Source organism: Rattus norvegicus, chromosome 9 (assembly GCF_036323735.1).
Source record: "Rattus norvegicus strain BN/NHsdMcwi chromosome 9, GRCr8, whole genome shotgun sequence".
Taxonomy (NCBI): domain Eukaryota; kingdom Metazoa; phylum Chordata; class Mammalia; order Rodentia; family Muridae; genus Rattus; species Rattus norvegicus.
In genome coordinates, this window is record NC_086027.1 from 27,848,678 (window position 1) to 27,865,520 (window position 16,843).

The following is a 16,843-nucleotide window of genomic DNA, read 5'->3' on the forward strand; positions in this document are numbered from 1 at the left end:
TCACCAAAGAAGATTCTAGTGCTCGTGCTATGTGTTAACCAATTCAGTTGTTTGCTCAATCCTCCCATAGCAATCCCCAAACACCTCAGTGTATTGACAAGACAATGGGTAGCTCTCTACAAGCAATGTGTAGCAAGGTTCTTTGAGGAAGACAACATCCACACAACTTAAGGAACATGGGGCCTATATAGAAACTTCACCCTCATGTTCTACTATCTATGACATGGAAATATATATGTCTATGCAGGCTACATAAAGATAATAGTAAATACTAACCCAACCATCAAATTTTAGATCTACAACCTGAAATTAGGGCAATGTTGGCACCAATTTTAGAGTAATCAACTGATATTTATTAAAGCCTGCTCCTCGAGTTGGAATCTATACTTGGTAATGCTTGGGTGATCAAGAACCAATGTCTCGAGAGCACTGAGATATACAGACAATCCACATACTATGGTATAAAAAAACCCTGTAGTTATTGTAAAGTAACATAATCTATTGATAATGTTGCACTCAAAGATTGATGTCTGATTCAGCCACCCTTAGGGTTGATGGGAACAAATACAGAATCCACAGCCAGATATTACACATAGAGAGAAATCATGGAACAAACATCTCAACATTGGATGTCTCCATTAATTCGCTCCCCTCAGATATAGGAATCCCAATAGCAGAGGAGAGAGATGGAGTTGGGAGACAGACTGGATGGGGTACATTATGAGAACAAAGTCTTCTACAACAATGGAGCAAAGCTCATATGAACTCAGAGACTGAAGCAGCAACCACAGGCTCTACATCTTTCCACTCAGGACCTCTGTGTATATACTATAGCCCTCAGTAAATCACTCTTACAAGACTCCTGAATGTATAACTGATTGGGTTTCTGATTCTTCTACCTTTCTTGGTGCTCTTTTATTTTTCTGTTGGCTTGGCTTGTACAATTTCAATATGTTGGTTTTGATTTAAATTATTAAATTTTATTTTATTTCACAATTAGAAAATTCAGGCACATTATTTGGTATAGTTTCCCTCTGTTTTGGTCTATTTTTTTCTGATAATAAATGTTCTGCTGTTCCAATTTCCTTTATTTTGACTTTATTTATATAACATGTGTTCTTTGAGAAATTCCTATACCTATGTGGTGCATTCTAATTACCCTCATACCCATTATACTTGTTTATTTACTTTTTTTAACGGTTATAATAGACATTTATTTAAAGTGAGGCATATGTAGAGCAAATGATTCTTAAGTTGTGATTCAGGTTGAAACAACATCATAAAATAGTGTGAGACTAGGCACGCCCACAGATCTTAACTACAAGATCACTTCTTCGCCCACTCTTCTCTCTCCTTTCTTTCCCGAATAACCTCTTTCAGACAGGGTTCAAGGTAGAATTTGTCCTCCTCATATTTTGTCCACTGATCCTTAGGCAAGATCTGATGCCTCATAGACAGGTCTAGGGCTCTCTTAATTCGAAACATTCTGTCATTATAAAGGTTCTCAGGCAGTCTTCTTATGGATTCTTTTACATCTTCAGTTTCATGCATTGTGTCATCTCGCATTAACCCCAGTTTATTGAAGCCGCTGCGTTATAATACCGCTTCTGGAAACCATCCACCCACTTGCTTGATGCTGCAACTGCAGGTCGGCCCGCCATTTTGACCTAAGAGTGGAGCGCTGCCTTCTGCGTTTATTTACTTTTTAATCCCCTTTGACACCTTTTCACCTCCCCTATAACCACTTTTTGTGCACTCATATCTTTGTCTTTTGTCACACCCTCTTTTGAACTACATGGTCGGTGTGACTGCAGGTTTGGATCTGGCCATTTAACCCTGTTTGGTTCATGTATGGGTCTTATAATAATTGGTTTCCCCAAAATACACTGGTAAATCATAGTTTAGCAAAGTTGAACAGAGGGTACTATGACCCATCTTCGATACAAAATGACCAGTGACCAGCTCATTCTTGTCCAGGTCTATTGAAAGCGATATCAACTGCTTTGGGTCACCATTGCAATGACTGTGCATGATCAGAAGATAATGTTTTACCGTACTTTTGATTTATGGTTTTACAAAGACTTTTTTTCCTTTCTGCTCTTTTACAGTGCTCACTGACACTTGGAGGAGATGGTACAAATATTTATTATAGGGCTGAGACTTGGCGGAGACAGTGTAAATATCTATTTTAGAGCTGCACATTTAGCCATCATTTATGATCAGCACTAAACAATTATAAGTCTTAAACTCTTATTGTGTTTGTTACAAAGGGAGCATTCTGATGGGAAGAGCGTGTACTGACATATTTGACTGTGTCAAGAAAGTAAATAGTTAGAAGGTACTGGGACCATGTCAACTTATACAGCAACATTATGCTCCCAACCAGTGCTTAAGACTTCCTCATGCATAGTTTTTTTTTGACTGAATTTACAGTCATAGGCATGAATTAATCCTCAAGATGTGGGCAGCAATTGCTACCAGAGAGCATGTACATACACCCTTGATGAGTATACTATTATTACACAGATGGACACATCTTGGCTGTCAGTTTGATGCTGTACAGTTCATAGTTAAGACCAAGAAGACACCTCTCATATTTTGCTACAAGATTATCAATCTTAGCCAGGAGGCAGGTGAAACACAGGTTGGTTGCAGAATTATTTTCATTGTTGTCAGGAGGGAGGTTGTCCCTATTTAACATGGGAAATTTGAAAAGGTGCTGTTTAGACTTTAAGAACCAGAGTTGGGGGATAACCATGAAGGCCACCCACTCAGAGAAGAAGGCAAGTGGGGGACGGGAAAAGAATTTTGGGAGGGGTTGATAGGGACGAGGGCAGTGAGTAGATGTAAAGTGAATAAGTAAGAAATAGATAAAATTAAATAAAAATGTACTCTTTCTATCCAGGTAACATATACACAATAAAATAAAGAGATTCTGTTACCAAAATGTGTTTCATGAGTAATAAATGTCTGAGGGAAATGAAGCTTCTGTCCACCTCTCACTCTGGTAATCTAAATATCAATGTATCCTTCATATGCATAGAAATCAGCTAGCCAAGCAATAAGAAGGCCACATCTTGAGCAGTATCTTCCCCATTGGCTTCCAAATTTCACCGTATCTCACTCCCTAGATCTTTTAGAAAAATGAAAAAGCTCTTTCTTATGGTGTGTGTGTGTGTGTGTGTGTGTGTGTGTGTGTGTGTATGCATGTGTGTACATGTTCATCAATGTGCACTCTATGTTTTACCTTAGTTGTTGTTTTCAACTCTGAGAATTACATTGTAGGTCATCATCAGAATTAGGATGATTCCACAATTAGATATATAAGTATATCATTGTAATATATATAACCCTAGCCCAGTCATTTAGATTTTCCAGTCTGTGCTCATCTTAGTTTTTGAAAATTGTCAGCACAAATTGAAATTGTGTTTTTATTTTAAGCACTTGCCTTACTGCTTCAGTAACAGATTTGGGTAATTACAGCACCACAGGCTTTAGTAAGTCCACATCAGGAAGATGAGTGATATCAACTTTTAATCTTTCTGTGTTGCTATGGTTACTATCTTCTAGATACTTAGAGAAAGGTCGTACTGTACACTGTTAGTGCATTATTAAGCATTATAAATGGAGTAGGGTGATTGCCACAACACTATTACATGAACTAGTGGTTCTCAAGCAAGGATAGATTGATCCCTCATGAGTGTTTATCAAGATTTTATTTATCCCATTAATTTATTGGTACAGACATGCAGCATCAGTATGTAAGGGTAGTACTCAGAACTCTATAACACAATACAGCCTCTAGGAGTAAATAATTGCCCAGTCTAAATTGTGTAGAAGTTTGATAGTGACTCAATCATAGTAATAAATGTGGTTGAAATTTGATTTCCCAAGAAAATAGATCATTTTTATTCTGTAACATTTGCGCAAAGGCACATTCGAAGATGATAGGAAGATTCACCCTAACTAACCATCATCTGCACTGGGTATTCATTACTAGAAAGGAAATATGTATCAAGTTTGGGCATCGTCTAGCCAAGTGGATGGAGAGAGAACAGTCTAGATAATTCTTCTTTAAGAAAAATAATGAATGGTAATATCCATTAATGTTGCCGACCTGCCTTTCATCTAGTTGAGGAATAAGATTACATGTATCTAAGATTAAATGTATGTATGTTCTGTATTGATTTTTATTTTGGTGGAAGTCATAGGCCTAGATAAAGCAGTTGCCATGAGAATGATCACAACCAGAATGCCTTTAAATTATGAATCTTTAAAAATTATATAAATTTGAAGATACATGGAAAAGATACTTCTGCCTTGGATTTATAGTATTTATCAATGGAAAAAATTTACAGAACAAGCCACCATCAGTGTGGGTGTTAGTATGAAAGAAGCGAAAATACAGTAAGGTGACAGCACTGTAATCTCTAAACTAGTGTGACATAAAACATGAAAGAAACAATGTAAGGGATTTCTATTAAGTATTAAATATTGTAAGAAGGAGTAATTAAAATAATTAATGACCCTTTAGAATAATGAGGGCTTTGAGCCAAGGATTAAAGCATAGACCTTTAGTCTTATCACTCAGTAAGCTTAAATAGGAGTCCAAGACCACCCTGACCTACATAAAAGGACTCCATCTAAACCAACCAACCAACCAACCAACCAACAACCAACTAACAAACCAACCAGCCAACCAACCAACCAACCAACCAACCAACCAACTAACCGACCAACCAACCAAAACAGGACACAAACAGTAGTCTGAATTATAAATGTGTTCAAACCTCTCCCCCCATGTAATTGAAAAATACTAAACAAACCAGAATTCAAAGCATTTTTAGGAAAAAAATTTGTAAGTATATTAATATCATTTGATATGATTATGTGTATATTTATGTATAATGGTTTGCATAATTGTACTTAGTTTTAAATTACACATTATAATTATATACATTTAAGATGTTTAGATTTTTTTTTTAATCAGTTAAAGGAACAGATTTTAAAGTTGCAGTTAAAATGTAGCCACAAGATGGCAGCCTTAGTTTCAGTATGTGGAGTGGTTGTGCATTCCTTGCAATGAACTGTTTTTACATCTCTTTAAATATGACTGTTCATTTACTTTCTATGCACTTAAAACAAATTATAAATTAAAATAATTCTTTGTGCAATATTATTAAATGAAGAGGGATGAAAAATGCAGCCTCTCTCTTTCCATTGACTTATTGAATTTTCTTTTGAGTAATTTCTTTTCCTGCAATGTAAGGAACATTCCAGATTACTTGGTGGTTCAGAGAAATCTTGAAACCAATATGAGTTCAAAACTAGGGGTTCAGGAGTTCGATATATATGATAAAGTGTGAAAGCTGAGTTCTGAGAATATGACAAATTGGAATAATTTTTAATTTGTTATGAGCAGAAAATATTTGGATTGGCATGCCCTCTCTTAGGAGCCCAGGAAGTCCATTGAATTGGACTTTTCTTCTTCATGAAATAGAAAATTTTCCTTGTGAAGCCAAAAGGGCAAGTGTAGTCTCATGTGTATTCCTTCTCTGCCTGATAATAATTCACAAGTTTCAGCCATCTTTTTGGTAGTTTTTAGGTAAGATTTTACCTAGTCCCTGTAATTCTTTATTAAATATGACTAAAAATTTTAAGGGTTTTTAAGTTTTTGACAACAATTTTGTGACACATTTTACTGATAAACATTTTCATTTGGCTTTTAATTTTTCATAGTTTCAAATATTTGTACAGAGCTATTATTTTCACAACGTCTCTCTCTGTCTCTCTGTTCTCTCTGTCTCTCTGTCTCTCTCTGTCTCTGTCTCTCTCTCTGTCTCTCTGTCTCTCTCTCTCTCTCAATTCCTCTCTTTCTCTCTCTCTGTGTGTGTGTACATGGTCCTGTGTTTGGGTGCAAAGTCTATGTCCCATGTCATGTGTATAGAAATCAGAGGAGAACCTTTGATGTCTATCCCAGCATTTCCACCTGTGTTCTTTCTTGATACTGTTTTAATATATTTTATTATTAGACTGTTTTAATTGCATATAAAAATTCATGATATAATCATCCCCATAAGTTTCTACTCACTGAAACATGCTCCCATGTCATCATCAATATCCTTTACCTGACTCTAAAATTGGTATAATCAATGAGTCTCTCCTTACTTACTGTCATCTAAAGTCCTTATGCTCTTAGAATTTATTTCTACTGTCATACAATCTATGGTTTCAATGGCTTCCTGTTGAGATTATATCTCTTTTCTCAGGGTGAGAGGAAGAGATTGTTGCAGAAGCCTTCAATGTTTCTCCTTCTCAGTTGAGAGTGGAGTCATCAATACCACTGCAGCACAAGCTTCCTTGCCAAGAAGAGCCTGTCCCAGCATGAGTCATTGAATTTCACATGGTTTCCTGATTTTTATATATATGTAAAGATTTTAAAGATTTATTTATTTATTTCATGTATGTGATTACACTGTCACTGTCTTCAGACACACCATAAGAGGCATCAGACCTCTATTACAGATGGTTTTGAGCCACCATGTGGTTGCTGGGAATTGAACTCAGGACCTCTGGAAGAGCAGTGAGTGCTCTTAACTGCTGAGCCATCTCCCTGGCCCTGATTATATTTTTTAAAAATTATTTTAAAGCATATCTTCTTAAGGAGGAAAAGCATTCAAAATACTGCATAAAAAACATCTACGAAGTGGAAACTGGGGTTGTAAAAAGGCAAACATGCATGTTTGTGATCAGTTTGCTTTCTCCACCTTATACACTCTGTGATCCCATGCTTATGAAATGATCCTACTAATAATCTGTCTGAGTCTTCCTACACCAATTAATGTAGCTAAAATTATTATACATGGTCATGTCCAGAGGCCCATCACCTGAGTGATTCTAGATTCTGTCATGTTGATGATTAACACTGCTCTTTATTACATCCATTAATTCTGAACATGTTGAAACATTCTTGCTTCTTTGGAATGAAAGCAACTGGATCACAGTGTTCATTTTTGAAAGATCTGTTGTTGAATTTGGTTTATAAACATTCTGGACCAGAAAAATCTTGCTGTGTTTGTCAAATGCATTGGAACGGTGTCTCCTGGTGTTGCTTTAAAATACTTTTTGAGAGTCTCATATATGAGTACTGTATCTGTCATTACTGCCCTTTCAACTTTCCTTGTATTTACTTCCCCCTTCCAAAATTCATAACTTTTCCTGTTTTTAATGAATATATGACTTACTGAGGCCATTTAGCACTGATGGTGTAAACATGTCAAGCATGTTTCCAAATCTGTGTCATCAGGTCAACCTGTGTACCGTTGTGGGGGTCCTGTTCAGATATTCAGATTGCTGAGATTTTTGTCGCCAGAGTACTTCTGTCATATACAAAGGGAAGAGAATTTTGGTCCTCTGGTTCTTAAAACTTTTCTTTCCTCTTTCTTTAATTTTGCTGAAGTCTTACATTTATGTAGTGGTCATATTAAAAATGCATCAATTAGGGTTAGGCACCTGCTGGATTCTGACCAGTTTTGGATCTCTGTAATAGTCTTATTATTCATTGCAGCAACATGTAGCTTTAATCAGGGATGGTATTATAAAATATCATTGAGTGTAAAATAATTATTCAACATGAAGTTATATATATATACATATATATATATATATATCATAGGGAAATGCTAATTCAATGTTTCCCTCTAGAGACTGACCTCTAGAACCATGACGCACTGTCTAGGGTATACTACTAGATATGAATTTTCCCCATCAGTGCTGCCTTATGACCCATTAGACAGCTGTTGGTTAATCCCAATATAAAATTGTCAGTATTGGATTATTGGGCATCATATCTTGCCTATACAGTAATTATTGTGGTTTATCAGCTGTGTAGCTGAGTAGGACAACTCATTTGTTTTCCACATTTTGCAGCTTACACAACACTTTCCTGTGCCATGAGAGAAAGTACGCAGAGCAAAGACTACCAGGTTTAGTTACAGATCAATTCCTTCAAGTTCCGTGTACAAAGAACATGATGTCTTTGGAAATACCAATCCCTTTTAATATCTGAAAGTCACCCATGCAATGACAATAGCCTATATTGTTTTGAGAGACAACTGTATTCCTCCAAGTACCTGAGAGAAGGTTTTCCATGACTGAGATTGACATTTTCCTTAGATAATCCATGGCTGTTGTTAGACACACCATAACCTCATTTAAATATAACTCTATTAAATCTTTTTGTGCATATATAACTATATAGATATATATGTTATATGTATTATTTGTCTACATCCTGTGGTGGTTTAAATAATTGTTTTCTACACACCCTCTGGATTATGAACTCTTAGTTCCCAGTTGGTAGTACTGACTGGGGAGGAAAAATGTGATATTTATAGAAAAAAAAGTCACAGGAGTCAGGATTTGATGTAGCAAAGACTGGTATCATTCCAGTGTTCTTTATCTGTCACTTGCTTAAGTTCATCCTCCATGCCTCTTGCCTCTGCTTTGCCATCATGGACTCTTGTGTCTTTTGGTTTGCAAGTCCTAATAAACAGCTTTTGTGTAAGTTGCCTTGATGGTAGCATTTTGCCACTAAGATAGGGTGTAGTGAATATATATATATATTGTAAGTGAATACATGCCATTTTTTTTCTGGGCTACCTCAACTCAGGATGATAGTTTTCCAGTTTCATCCATACATATTTTATGATGTTATTTTTTAAAAAAATGATTGTGTAGTACTCCATTGTGTAAATGGGCCTCATTTTCTTTATCCATTCTTTGATTAAGGGACATCTAGATTGTTTTGTTTCCAAATATAATGAACCACTGCTAGGCACATTGATGCTTGTGGTAGGATAGAGCATCGTGTATGGATTATCGTGACACAATCGAGAGAGGCAATAACAAAGAGTGCTCAAGGGAGGATGCATGGATCTACCTGGGAAGAAGAAATAGAGTAGATTTTGCGTGTTGACTGGGGGCAGGTGAGAATGGTAACAAGATCAGGCAAGAAATATGATGGGAGAGAGTACTTGAAGAGACCAATGGAATTGAAGAACATTTGGAAGGGTCCGGTGTGGAAATGGTGCAAGGGAAACATCCTGGAATTTATGGAGGTGACTATGAGAAGATTCCAAGTAAGGGTTACAGATGTTCACCAAACATCTGTAACCATGCAAGACTTCTAGTTGTGGGACTGGAACATTGACCCTGGCACAAACCCTTTGAGCTAGAGTTTGTTGTGCATGCAAGATCCACTGGTGTAATGGTGGTGAAGATCTTGTGAGATTGGGAAACACTGACTGGTCAAATTTGAGAGTTACACTATGAGGAGAAGCCTATGACTGACACTGCCTGGAGGGCCAGTAACCGGTAGCTGTATATCCTATATATCTTAGATACAACCAAGAGTTGGCAAAACAAACAAAGGGCAAAACAGCACAGCGCAGTACAGCACAGCACAGCACAGCACAGCACAGCACAGCACAGCACAGAGCAGAATGAACAGAACAGAACATAATAGTTCAGAACATTAGAACAAAATAGTCAGGCAAACATCCTAATTATATTTGTTTATACTCATAGACTCATACTCATAGCTACATTCAGCATTGCTAAAAGCAGATGCAGAGCCACACAGACAGACATTAGGCAGAGCTGAAGTTGGGGGAACCCAGCAAAAGAGGAAGGACTGTAGGATCCAGAGGTACAGAGGACACCACAAGAACACTGTTCACAGAATCAATTGAATAGGGCTCATAGAAACCAAAGTGAGAATCACAGAGCATGTACGAGTCTGAGTTAGGTCCTCTGCATCTTGGTTGGGTAGTTTGGTGTTCTTATGGGACCCTTAACAGTGGAAATGGGGGTGCCTCTAACTCTTTTGCCTGCTCCTGGGACCATTTTCTCCCACTAGATTGTCTTACTTAGCCTGTCAGGATGTAATATAAGAATAAAGAGTAAGGGTGTTATTTGTCTGTCCATCTTCCTCTCCTGCTGCATTACTCTTCTCTCCTCTTCCTGTTAAAGTACCCAAAGATTTCTACCAACATTTTTATAGTACCTGCATCATTCTATGCTTCTTGTCCTATTTGTCTTTATGTTCCCTTCTACTTTCCTAACTTCTTGTTATTTCAAGTTATACACTGAAAATTAAAGTTTTGGAAGTAGTATCTATATATGAGGGAATATGTTAACATTTGCCTTTCTGGGCCATAATTAATCTCACTCATTATAATATTTTCCAGTTTCATCCATTTACAGCAAAATTCATGATTTCAATAGCCTTTGCATCTGAGTAGAATTCCATTGCATGTATATATTTTACCTAATGATCCTTGATGCCTTCAGTGAACTATAAATCATTTTAAAGGCAGCTTTATTTCTACATGATTCTATATAGTCTATACATTCTACAATTTAATTTCTAGTGTCATTCTTTCTCCTTTTTGTATTTGGATTGCCATCTAGAACATATTTCATTTAATAGAACGTTATGAGTTTCTGATAGATTTATTCTGCTGTTTCTTGGTGAAATCAGCTTTATACCTACTCAGCAAGACCATTTAATTTACAATGTATTATTTTGTAATATATTTGTTAATGTTTTGGTGTGAATAAGGTATTTATATGATTAATTATAATTGGATGGTGATATTAATGTCTAATACTGTTTGCTCTGTGGTATAATTTGCACCAACCTTCATTGCATACCTATTTGCTCTCATTTTTCTCATTATTGTTCTTTCTGTCAATATATAATGGACTTTGAATTTACTATGCTGATTATCTGCTTCTTTTACACTTGCTTAGATTATAACGTCTTTATTTTTTGTTTGTATTTAAAAATTTCAGTATTTCTTATAGGCAGTGAATAAATCAGGATTTCTTGTCAGTCAACACAGCTTTCAACTCACTTCGGCCACAGCTAAGGCAAACTTTGAATTTTTCATTTACTAGCCTATATCTTCCAAGTACAGAAATCATAGATGTGTTCTACCGTGCCTGGATCCATTTTGATGTTTCCCAGTCAAAGTATTTCCCACTTTTAGTTTACTTCTATGACCTAGGGCTTGTTGTTATCTTCTCTTTTTCTGAGAATTCCATAAATTTTATTTTGAGTGCTGTATAACTGATCCTGATTTTATTGAATTTGTTTTTAGCTTAATAAGTCTTCATTTTCTTTTAATTCAGAAAGGTAGCCTTCCTGGTTATGGCAACTGTGTTTAATTGCTTCATCCAATCAGCTTCGGCCTCTTTCTGTTCCTATGGAGCTATCTACTGTCATTCAGATTGCTTTGCATTATAAGTTAAGGTATGTATTTTATACCTTTCAATATTGTTTGTTTCTTCAGTTCTCTTGGAATTTTAACTATCTTGCAGCATGGATGATACTTTATCAGTTGTAGTCGCTGGGAGTTCAAGTGTCTACTTAGATGTCTAAGTCTTTTGCAAGAATGAGAAAATCTTATTTTTCCACTAAATAAGTCTTCTATGCTTTTAATTTATAGTGCTACAGCACATCTTACATGAATATATCCACCCAACCTTCTCACAACTATCCTTCTCACACTATTCATAAAATTTGATCTCCCAACCACAGTGTAGTTACTCTTCTGGACAAGATACTAACATACTACAGAACTTCAGGTAGGTTGCCTGCTCTCTCAGTGCCCACTCGCCATACTCCCAAATGCCCTTCCTTTTCTCGTCTCCATATATTGGCTCCCAATTCCAACAGAGGCAGCCTGCTGGATCAGAGGCCCTGAAGTCCAGAACTTCCAACTCCAGCAAAGGTAACCTTCTGAATTAAAGACCAGGCTGTTGCCAGAACTTGAGGTAGATTGCTTGCCAACAGATTGCCTGCTCTCAATTTCTATTCACCCTATCACTAACAATATCTCTGTTTCTTGTCATGGAAACCTGTAGATAAATATTGTGTAGGTTGCCTCCTTGACCAAAGGCATACCGACCATCTAAAGACTACCTTTGCTTTCTCAGTGCCTGCCCAATGGACCCTCAATGGTGCATCCCTTCCTTATTGTCATGTCCCAGTCCACCTGCCACACTGGCCTACCGAACTCCAGATAAATGAATTCTCTGGGACCATGCTCACATCCTTCGTTCTCCAGTACCCTATCCCCAATGTCCCTTCTCCTCATCATCACCATGTTCAAATCCTCAACTAGGGTGATACACTCCTGCTGAACCACCCTAGCCACAAGAACTCCATTAAATAGCTCCATTAAATAAACCCTGCTCAAACACAGGCCACTCTGACAAAAGACCAGAGAAAAAACAGAAAATTGGGTGGATGAGGGGAATCAAAAATAAATAAATAAAAGAAAACCCAACCAAAGTAAACCGAATCAAACTAGCCAGCCAGCCAGCCAGCCAACCAACCAACCAACCAACCAAACAAACAAAAAACCAAACTCAGAAATTGACACCTAGCCCTACAATCACCCCAAAGCAGATGCCTAGATGCCAGTGTAAGAACAAAATCAACAATAGCCAAGGCAGTATGTTGCCAACAGAATTCAGGTATCCAACATTAGCAAGTGCTGAATAGGCCCACACAGCTGAAGTATACGAAAAATGATCTTAAAACCCACTTTATGAAGATGATAGAAGTCGTTAAAGAGAAAATGAATAAATCTCTTTAGGAAATCAATGAATACACAAGCAAAATATTGAATAAATTACATCCCTTATGAAAGCTCAGAAAAAATCAATCAGTTGAAGGAAATGAATAAAGCTGTTTAAGAACTTGAAAATAAAAATAGTGGCAATAATAAAAACAAAAACTGAAAGAATCCTAGAAATACAAGAACTAAGTATGTGAATAGGAAGTATAAACACAAATATCAGTAACAGACTATAAGAGATGAAAAAGATAAACTTTGGCATTGAAGATACTATAGAATACCAACATAAAAATTCCTCACATAAAATATCCAGGAATTCTGGCATACTCTACAAAGACAAAGCCCAAAAATAATTGGAATAGAAGAAGAAGAAAAATCTCAGCTCAAATGTCCAGAAAATATTTTCAACAAAATCACACAAGAAGAAAAATTCTCAAACCTAAGGGATGACACACCTATAAAGGCAAAAGATTATAGACCAACAAATAGATTGGAACAGAAAAGAAAGTCTCCTTGTTGCAGAAATTTCTAACCCTAATAAGCTTATATAAAAACATATACAATATAGTTTTATATTTACAAGCTATATGCTTAGTCTGGGCAGATCTAGCACTATATAAACTAATTTTCTAGCTATGAGACTCTGTTATTTGTAGTTTCTTCTGACCATATGGTTCTGCCCCATCTTGTATTTTTCCTTCTCTTCTTCCATCCTCCTTCATTTCCTTCTCATTCTCCTCTCTACCTGCCCCCACTCATTCTCGAAGCTTCCTGTCACACCTTTCCCCTCCACTGCCTAAAGACAGGCTCTAGCCTTTATTGACCAGTTAAAATGCGGAAAAGTTTTACATGAGATCACGTGAATATATGATTGACTTTTTGTCAGGGGCAACTCCTCTTGAGGAAGCAGAATTAACATCAAAATTCAAACATCAGGACAACTCACTATACTCCTCACAAGATAATGATCAAGACACTAAACATACAGAAGAAAAGAATATTAAAAGGAAAAAAATGATGTGTAACACACAAAGGCAGACCTCTTAGAACTACACATGACTTCTCAACTGAGATTCTAAATCCTCAGATTGAAAGGCTTGGATAGATGGCCTGAAGACTCTAAGAGACTACAGATGCCAGCCCAGATTACTATACAGAGTAAAACTTTCAATCACTGTAGAAGGAGAAAACAAGTTATTCTGTAATAAAATCAAAATTTTAAAATTATCTATCCTGATTTCCAGACCTAAAGGTACTAGAAATAAAACTACAAACCAACAAGGTTAACTATACCCGTGAAAATAGAGGAAATAATCTCATACTCATAAAAAATAAGGGAAGCAAATACACACACACACACACACACACACACACACAAAGAGAGAGAGAGAGAGAGAGAGAGAGAGAGAGAGAGAGAGAGAGAGAGAGAGAGATATCTACTAACATACTCACATACCATCACCCATAACAAAATAACAGGAATTAATTTTCAGGTCTTTCACATCAGTGAACTTCATTTTCCAAAAAAAGGGATACAGACTAATAGAATGGATGCAAAATCAAAATTCAGCCTTCTGCTACATACAATAAATACACTTCAACATCAAATTGGGACATTGCCTCAAAGTAAATGTTTGGAAAATGATTTCCAGCAAATGGACCTAAGAAGCATGCTTTGTACCTATTCTAATATCCAATAAAATAGAAGTCAAACAAAAATTAGTCAAGAGTCGGAGGACAAGTAATACTCATTAAAAGACTAACCCACCAAGACGACTTCTCAGTTCTCAACATCTGTAGCCTGAACGCAAGGGCACCATGTTTTTAAAAGATACATTATTAAAGCGTACATCGCACATCAACTCTTACATATTGAATGTGTAAGACTTCAATACTGAATAATCACTAATAGACAGGTGTCCCAGACAAACACTAAATAGAGAAATACTGGAGATAACAGAGATATGAACCAAAGGGACTCAACAGATATCTACAAAATATTTGACCTAACACACAGAGCCACTCAAAAAATTCACCTTTTTCTTAAAATCTCATAGAACATTCTTCAAAGCTGATCACATTCTCAGTTCCAAGATGAACCTCAACAGACACAAGAAATTGATATAACCTCCTGTATTTTGTTAGACTAGCATGGATTTCAACAACAGAAACAATAGGAAGCCTACAAACTCACAGATACTGAACCAGTGTCTACTTAATGATATGGTGATGTGTTTATAAAAAGATGAAGAGAGTGGAGACATGTTCTATGGAGGTGTGATCAGGTATGGGGCAAGAGGGTGCCTCAGCCGGAGCATGTTGAGGCATCCCTTCCCTGTGAGAGACCAGCCACACAACGGTATAGTATAGAATAGAGTTTATTCAGAGCATGGGAGGGGGTTCAAGAGGGTGGTAGAGACAGAGAAAGGCAGAAAGAGAGAGAGGAGAGAGGGAGAAAGGGAGAGAGAGAGAGAGAGAGAGAGAGAGAGAGAGAGAGAGATTTGAGAAGTAGAGGCTGGCCATGAGCACATGGAGAAGGGGGACGGGGAATGGGAGGACAGAACAGGGACAGGAAGGCAAAGGCAAGAGAGCAAGAGAGTGAAAAGGGGGCAAGCAGCCCCTTTTATTATGAGTCAAGCATACCTGGCTGTTGCCAGGAAGCTGTGGGGCAGAGCTTAGATAAAATGTTTTGTTTTAATTAAAAAGGAAAACAATTAGAAAGAGGTAATGATGAAGCAAGAATCGGGTTGTCATGATCTCTAGCTATTTCTTGCTAGCCTTTGGTCAACGTGTCTCTAGGAAACCTAGAATAGGTATGGGGATGATGTTTGTCCAGTCTAAGAATTGGCTGCTTCCTTTCTGTCCAGAGTTTTTGGAACCATCTGAGGCTAGGGCAGACAGAGCAGGTCCAATAGAAGCATAGGTGTCTGTGAGAAAATGTTGGGGCATCTGGAGGTTGCTTCTTTGCAGCTGCCCTAGATGTAGAAAGTTTCTGGACTTGAGAAGATGCTGAAACACACATATACATTTATTATAGGTAGAGAATAAGGTTAAGTGCATTTCAGATAAAGAAAATATTTTTCTTAGATGTACATTTGAAACCCACCCTCTGGGTCAGGCAGTAAGTGCAACTTTAGGCAGATGTACTTATCTGGGTGGGGTGTATTTTGTCCATGAGAGGTAGATTTGAGTGGGTTTCCTGTAGCTTATAAATTCACAAAAGAGATAATAACATGAGCTAACCACATGCACATTCTTTAAGATGAGCTTTTTTCTGGAGTAGAAGGAACAAGAACTTGTGATTACGTAGTTGGATCTTACAGTAGAATGTTTTATTAGAGTTAGGGAAATTTATAAGAATTCTAATGTTAGGACAGTGATATAGCAAGAAGAGGTAATATGAAGCATTTAATCAATGAAAACTGAGTTTAGGTAAAGTAATCTATTAAACCCATGAAAGCTTACATCTGAAAAAGTTGCTAGAAACTGAGTTTAGATGTCTGATTTTTAGTTGTTAAGGTACAGTTACCTTAGCTGTCAATGTAGTCAGAAATCTGGGAAATAGATTATAACATAGCAGTCATGTTGTGTAAAAATAATAGACCACTACCCTGTGGTCTCTGTGGTCTTCATGGCAACTTGGGCAGAATCAGTCTGGCTTTCAATCAATGAAAACGCAGGGCTTTTTCTCTTTGGAAAGGATACGGGTGACATGAGAAATGACTTACTTTGATTTAGATAAATCATTTGACTCTGAGGGCATCCAATTCTTTCCACTGCGTTTTTCAGTGGGAGTAAGACAGATGTACAAAGAGAAATGAATAAGTTTGTGGAATTAAAAGAAAATGAATTAACAACCTACCTTAACTTATGGGACACCATGAAAGTAATACGAAGAGGGAAATTCATGCTACTGAATACCTATATAAGTAAACTCAAAAGATCTCAGACTAACAACTTAACAGGGTACATGAAAACTGTAGAAGCAAAAGAAGTAGGCAATCAAACTCAGGGCTGAAATCTATAAAATAGAGAACAATACAAAAAGTAGTGAAATGGAAAGTTTGTTCTTTGAGAAAATCAACAAAATAGACAAACCCTTAGCCAAACTACTAAAATACAGAGAGGGAATATAAAAAGTAACAAAATCAGAAAAGCAAAGGGGAACATAAAAACAGGCACCAAGTAACTCC

At 36.8% G+C, this 16,843-nt stretch overlaps 1 pseudogene; it reads right to left on the reverse strand.

Annotated features, from left to right (window-relative positions):
• Window positions 1-1,238: 1,238 nt before the first annotated feature.
• On the reverse strand, window positions 1,239-1,661 carry Uqcrb-ps2 (ubiquinol-cytochrome c reductase binding protein, pseudogene 2; annotated as a pseudogene).
• Between the last annotated feature and the right edge of the window lie 15,182 nt (window positions 1,662-16,843).